Source organism: Triticum aestivum, chromosome 3A, assembly GCF_018294505.1.
Source record: "Triticum aestivum cultivar Chinese Spring chromosome 3A, IWGSC CS RefSeq v2.1, whole genome shotgun sequence".
NCBI lineage: Eukaryota > Viridiplantae > Streptophyta > Magnoliopsida > Poales > Poaceae > Triticum > Triticum aestivum.
The window spans coordinates 2,354,961-2,362,510 of NC_057800.1; the positions used below are offsets into that span (position 1 = coordinate 2,354,961).

At 43.2% G+C, this 7,550-nt stretch overlaps 1 long non-coding RNA gene across 1 annotated transcript; it reads right to left on the reverse strand.

Moving 5' to 3' along the window:
• Nucleotides 1–3,593: 3,593 nt before the first annotated feature.
• On the reverse strand, nucleotides 3,594–7,544 carry LOC123057429 (uncharacterized). The gene is made up of 3 exons (XR_006426838.1): nucleotides 7,200–7,544; nucleotides 6,544–6,755; nucleotides 3,594–4,716 (listed from the first exon to the last, which is right to left on the reverse strand). It is a non-coding gene; the product is annotated as an uncharacterized lncRNA (long non-coding RNA).
• Nucleotides 7,545–7,550: the final 6 nt, after the last annotated feature.

Sequence of the window (7,550 nt, forward strand, 5' to 3'; positions counted from 1 at the left end):
CCGGCAATTCAAAATTTTAGTAACTTATTACAACTGCAGAAAAGAAAAAAACTATATAAAAAAATTACTCAGAATAAATAGAAGAAAATAAATAAAGCAGAAAAGAAAAAAACTATCTAAAAAAATTACTCAGAAATAAATAGAAGAAAATAAATAAAGCATAAAACAAAAAAACTATATAAAAAAACTACTCAGAAATAAATAGAAGAAAAGAAAAACTATATAAAAACTACTCAGAAATAAATAAAGAAAATAAATAAAGTAGAAAAGAAAAAAAACTATATAAAAAACTCCTCAGAAATAAACAGAAGAAAATAAATAAAGCAGAAAAGAAAAAAACTATATAAAAAATTACTCAAAAATAAATAGAAGAAAATAAATAATGCAGAAAAGAAAAAAACTATATAAAAATTTGTTGGGGCACTGCCCAGTGGGCCTGCCAGACCTCGGGTGTGCAAATTCAGGCCCAGAAGGGCCAGCAGGCTCACAGGACAGCGCGCCATAGTTAGGCCCAGAAGCCTGCTATATAGAGGAGTTCGAAGGAGCAGCCGCAGCTGGGTTTATAAACCAGTGCGGCTGCCCTTTGCCGGCGAGTTGGGACTAAACTTTGCGCCCCTCGCCTGGCAGCGCACCCCCTTTAGTACCGGGTCGTCGCTCCACCTGGTACTAAAGGTAGGGTCTTTAGTACCGGTTGGAGCCACCAACCGGTATTAAAGGTCACCACCCGGTACTAAAGGGCTACCCTTCCCGCCGCTTGGCCTGGCAAAAATTGACCTTTAGTACCGGTTGGTGGCTCCAACCGGTACTAAAGGCCCATCCTACATAAGTGGCACTTACAAATTTCGTCAGTTTTTATCTGCTTCTTCTCCTCTGCCCCGTCGCCCACCGCCCCCATCGCCACCCCTTGTCGACGCCCCCGTCGCCGCCCCGTCCCCGTCCCCGTCCCCGTCGCCCGCCACACTTCAAAATGAAGAACATATCCATGAAGGTGGCAGACGCCGTTGCTTATACAAATCCCCCCGAAGCAACCTTCCATTGCAACCCGATTCCAGCCGGCTATGCTCGTGTCATGGTTGATGAGGTGGTGGACCAATATTCAGGGCTAGAGCTTGACATTCCTGGGCATCACCAGGAGCACACACTGGGAGAGGCCATACATCATATCATCCTATGGAGAAAGGATTGCATCATCTTTCGAAGGCCACCGACACCGCGTCGTCATCCGACTCCTCCTCGATGTGAGGCCACTCCTCCTCCTCCAAGTCCGGCATAGCAGTAGGCCACTCCTCCTGCTTCAAGTCCGGCACAGCATGAGGCCACTCCTCCTGCTTCAAGTCCGACACCGCGTGAGGCCAATCCTCATGCTTCAAGTCCGGCACATCGTTAGGCCCCTCCTCCTGCTCCAACTCAGCCACGTCAGCCGTCTCCGTCGCCTCAGCAATCGGGGAAGAGAGACGCCGCAGCTATGATGCGTAGCGCTACGAGTCGAGGTAGTACAGGAGGTATAGGCGGAGTCAAGCGATATAAATATGGTCCAAGCCTCGCTCCTCTTCCTCAGAGGCCTTACGACATGACCGAGGAGCAAAACGTAGCCATAGTGAAGGCCCTAGTGGACGCCCATTTTGGACCGAAACCGGCACCGCCGCCAAGGGAGAAAGTGCCAGAGGAAAAGATTGCCACTTTATTCGTATGGCTAGACCACCAGCTCCCAAGCCTGTTGACTCAGACTATGAGCGCCAAATCAGGAAGGCACATTGAGCACGAGTACAGAAGGAGTCGAGCTCGAGCTCGAGCCAAGCAGCTGGCAAAAAATGCGGAAAACCGTTCCCCAGCTGGGAGAACAGGCGACGCAATCGATACCCCCGCTTGTTATGCCAACAACACATAAGAGTACCGGCGCCCTATATATATGTGGGCAAACCGTTAACGTTCCCCAGCTGGGCAATCTAGTAATAACCGAGGAGCATATAATGCAGGCTGAAATGATCGGTATGACTGTTGGACAACTCCTTGAGATCGAGCACATGTCTCCACTTAGAGAGGAGGAAATAAAACAAAAATATGTCCGTGGTGAACCTTTGATCAAGCCCGAGGAGGTCAAGAACCTCCCTATGAGAATGTATGAATTGCATCAATGGTACATGAAAATTTGCAAGACCCACAATCTACAGTTCCTCATGGTGAAAGTCAAGGAAGAGGATAATTCCATATGCTAGCTCTGTCTATTGAGTATACAGAACTGTTTCAGTTATTCAATTATGACGCACTCGACAAATCTATCGTCAGTTGCTATTGTCTGTAAGTGATTTATTTCTGTAATTTAAGTCTCAAGCTAGCTGTAGTGCTCTCGTTGATCATTACATGTAATTATCCTTACTATATATTCTTTTCTGTGGTATTATGCAGGATGAAGATGTCCAAAATGAGAAAAGCTGGACGCTATGGCATTGGGTTCATTGACCCAAATACCATTAATGAAGAGACATGGTCATATGAACATTATAAACAAGAAATAGAGAATAACATGCTAGAGCTCTTGAAGCGCCTCATTACCAATGCAGATATACTACCACTACAAGAAATATGTCAACTTGTGACCTTGACTATTGGTCAATGAAAGGTCATTGTTTTTCATTTCCGACCTTTTTTGAGCAAAAACAGAAGGTCAAAAGCTGGCGGTCGTAAACTGAAATTAACGACCTTCTCTATGAGAAGGTCGTGGACATTTACGACCAAAATATGCCTATTGTTTTGTTTTGTCACTAGCAGCCTCCCCAAGCCACGTAGGCATCCGACGTGGCAATCTGATGTGGCATAAGATTCAGTCCGGTCCAATTCAGTTTTCTACATGAGCCTAGCCCAACAATTCGGCTTTTTTAATGTGTTTTTTTCCTGTGTTTTTATTAGCTACATGGGTCTGACCCAGTAATTCAGCCCATGTATTATTTTTTAGGCAAGCCCTTTTAATATATGTATTTTATGTTAATTTCAGTAAGCTACATGGGCCTGGCCTACAATTTGGCCTTTTTATTTTCTAGCGCACAACATTTTGCAGTCAATTTATTTTTTATTTCCAACTTTTGTTCCCAGCTCCAGTTTACAGATGGGTCCCAAATGTCAGATTTTTCACAACTTATTAATAAACAATATATATGTATATATCAAACAGACAGAAGAGAGAAAGCATATGAAAATCTTCAAATAATAGCTAAAATAAGTTTATTATAATATGCTATACAGAACAGAACATATGAAACTACATACACTCATTCACATCACAACAACCAGTTTTCATACAATCATTCACATCACATCAACCAGTTTAACCATCGAATCTTGCATACCCAGGAACTTCAAACTTCACCCAGATCCACACAATCATAAATAATGGGATCTACAAATAGACCGCTCTACCAGTACAAAAGCTAGCTGCTCTTCAACATGGGTAGAAGTCCTCAACGGAGTTCCATTCACCTACAAGAACAGAATGGAATATCAAGTACTTGCATTCTTCAAGAAGATTACAACCAACATATATATGTACAGGGACATCAGGAAAGCTGATGGAGCAAAATCAAACAACAGATAAATCAAATAAACAGACCATTTGGAAAAAAATATACTACCAGGCTTGAGCATGAGCATAGAAAAGAAAAGATGATTTCAGTGAAATTAAAACTGCCAATGAAAGCTGAATAACAGTTCAGCTGATTAACTCCTAGTATGGAGGAATATCACAAAATTAAACAAGATGGTCGTGCAAGTTTCTATACAAGTATTCGTGATTACGGTTTGTTATCATCGTCTAAATTCTCCAACATGCACAAAATTAATTAATATATCTGAATGTGCTACCAATGAAGCAAATTCTAAAAGATACACGGACAGGGCTTAATTAGCTAACCATGTCATTCTATAAACACACAGCAAACTCAATGATAACGTGTATAGTTATTACCATATAGTTTCTATATGAGTATTCATGATTTCCTTTTGTCATCGTCGTTTAAATAGCTTGGCGAACATTGACAGCAAAGAAACAAAAAATTTAAGTCAATAGCTTTGTGAGCATGTAGTAGATTGTTCACATCCTTATGAAATACATGGCAAAGAAGCTTTACCATGTAGACAAACACCCACTAACTCAGACGCTACAGGTGCTTGTTTCATCATGTTACAAAGGAGAAGCACAAACCACAACTTTACTCCACACACACACACACACACACACACACACACACACACACACACACACACACGGACCAGTAGATCAACAGGAGGACATAGATTAGACCAAATCCACATAAACAAATCCATACACATAGCAGGATAACTGGATATTGGCCAATTGGTTTGATCAGGAGCAACAGTGCATATTTTCCCTAAACCTAAAATTGCCATAGTGCGTAAATCATGCCACTGGTCAGAGCACAACACCACAATCACCAGTACAAGGCCACCAGAAGCACCACAGAGAGGGATAGAGCTCACCTAGGTGATTTGTAGCCAAGGAAGAAGCACAGCCGGCCGCGGTTGCGGCAGAGTTACTTGCAACGCATATGCAGATCCTTGGGGCTTGTTGTCTTTACCAACACTTCATCCCACAAAACAACTCCCTTGGCTGCCATGTCACATGCTTCTACTGCCTTGTCCACCATGTCATAGATGCATCCAGAGTAGTTGGACTGAGATCCTCCAGCAGAGGGGCACAACCAACTAACATACAAAAGGAGAAACGGTCACTTTAAACGGTAATAATATTTTAGGTCTGACTAGTACTAAAATCAACAGCATCTGACTCTATACAAAAAAATCAACAACATGTTGTAACAGTACGACTGTGCTCCCAATCATAAACAACAAGATTCGGGACATTTATCATGCCAACAATACCACTAGTAGTAGTACCAATGTGTTAACAAAATTTAGGCCAGTAAACCAGGACAAAGCCCCTGCTGCTCTCAAACAGTAGGTCACCGCCATAAGCTTTGATTTCTGGCAACTAGGGGAATTGGATCAATTGCAATTCAAGATGGTGCATTATTTGCTAGTGGCAAAGCAGGTTCGTTTTTACTGGGTACTAACAAAGTTGGTTTTTACTAGGTAGCGGCATAGTAAGTTGTGACATTTAAAAAAAACAGTAAGAAAACCAGCGGCAGCTGCTCCAGCCCGCTGCTCTCCTCCTCGACACCGCCACTGTAAATTTTGCTAGCAATCATCAGCAGCAAGTACAGAGTAAACTGGGACTTTGTTGTAGCTACAGAAACTGAAACAACACACACATCATGGAATTTCATATCATAGCCAACAAATATTTTACCGGAACACAGGGTGTTCTTCTCCGTATTTTAGAAACATGCAAACAAAGGTTTCAGTACAAACAAACAAGTGGAGTAGACAAATTTCAGAACAGAATGTGTTCGCACCGTTTGGTTTATGTGCTTGGTTTATTTAAACAAAAGTTTCTGTACAAATAGACAAGTGGAGTTAAAAAAATATAGAAACTACATAAGCTGCACATTCAGGTTGTGATACTCCCATCTTCAGTATATGCATGTTGTGATACTCCCATTTTATGCAATTTGACTCGCAGAACAAGAACAAAACTGATTTTGAACATTCGATGCAAAATACGGTAAATACGTCTTGTATCTACTCCTTGGCTACTGTTATTTCAACTGTAAATTTAGCCAGCAATCATCAGCAGCAAGTACAGAGTAAACTGGGACTTTGTTGTAGCTACAGAAACTGAAACAACACACACATCATGGAATTTCATATCATAGCCAACAAATATTTTACCAGAACACAGGGTGTTCTTCTCTGTATTTTAGAAACATGCAAACAATGGTTTCAACACAGTCAAACAAGTGGAGTAGACAAATTTCATAACAGAATGTGTTCGCACCATTTGGATTATTTGCTCGGTTTATTTAAACAAAAGTTTCTGTACAAATAGACAAGTGGAGTAGCATGTGTTTACTTTGCATGCTCAAGGTACACTAGTCTGATGAAAACAATATGCTCGAGGTAAATTAGCTTGCATGCTCGGAGTACATTCAGAAATTCTGAACAACATCAAATTGGCTAAATAACTTGGCCTAGAACACCAATCTTAAAGTGAATTTATGAGAGCAGTACATTCATGAAGTTCTACTCTGAATTTTAACTTTCTTTCTCTGAATTTTCTGCAGCGGGGTAATATCTCAAAAGAAAACAACACTGTAAACAGGCAATTGACTAAAACCCGGAGTACTATGATAGGGAATACCCACATTCATTTCAGAAATTGGTGTTGGACATACGACAACCCCTTGAAGTACACCTAAATTTATACTGAATTCCTTGCTCTATGACTAAAACCCGGAGTAGAAACATAAGGAATTGAAATGCCTGCATTCATTTCAGCAAGAAAACTAGTAGATCTTGGAGGTTGAAGCACTAAGATTAAGGAGTAACTTAATCAGAAGGGCCTAGCAAGCTAGCACAAGCATCAACAGCCGTTTTAATCAATCAGAAGGGCAGGAGTAGCTTAATCAATACCCTTATCCGTGAATTACAGGTAGGACTCAATATTGGAGGTTCGTGTTGGGCTCTTGGTGGCGCTGCCAGCCTGCCGCCTTCCCTTGGCGCTTGAGTAGGCCGTCAACTCCTTGTTGTACGCCATCCTCATGTTCATACTCATAGCAAGGGCGGCAGACCAGGAGGGCGCACTCATTGCAGGCCTGACCACCTGCGCCTTTCAACTCCTTACCCTGCATCAGCAAGATCAAAACAAGGTTAGTATACAACCCTACGAAATTAACACAACTTGCCAGGAGACACAGCAATTCCTCATGTATTCATTGATGCTACGTGAGGAAATCATCTGCTTGGCTTAAAGTTGAGACTATGATAGTCAATGAATACTAAACAAGGTCCCAATATATCAGTGCGGTCTGGAACAGAAAAATCTCTTAATTGCTCCACCACTCGTCAATTAACAGAGAGGGAAAATGCGCCAAATAAACAAATCCAGCTCGCAACTACGCAACCCCCGCTGTTACCCCTAATCTCGCAACCTAGATCCACTGCCTCGCGCGTGCCAGATCCACCGATGCGCGCACCGCATGAAGGAGCTGTGACGAGCAGAGATGACACCGAAACATTAAGGCGTCGAGGCAGGCAGGAAGGGTGAGAGAGGGGGGAGACAGACGTACCCATCATGGTCGGAGATCCGCGGTCACCATGGCCGGAGATGGACGGATGCCAGCGCGCGTGGTGGAGGTCGACGAAGAACCGACATCGTGGTTCAAGCAGTAGATGACGGCGTCGTGGTTGAAGCAGTAGACGATGCAGTAGCAAATCACCAGGGCCATCGCGGCAGGATCCCCCGAGAGAAGGTGGGTGCGGATCCGCCGTCGGTGCCCCGTCCCCATCCATCCATGGGCGATGGGTGGGTTTCGGCCGCTGTTGCCACATCCGTAGATCTCAGGAGGAAGGGAGGGAGGGAGGTCGCCGGTGGGGGTGGTAGTCCGCCAGCGGCGGGATTGGAGAGGAGTCGGGGGAGG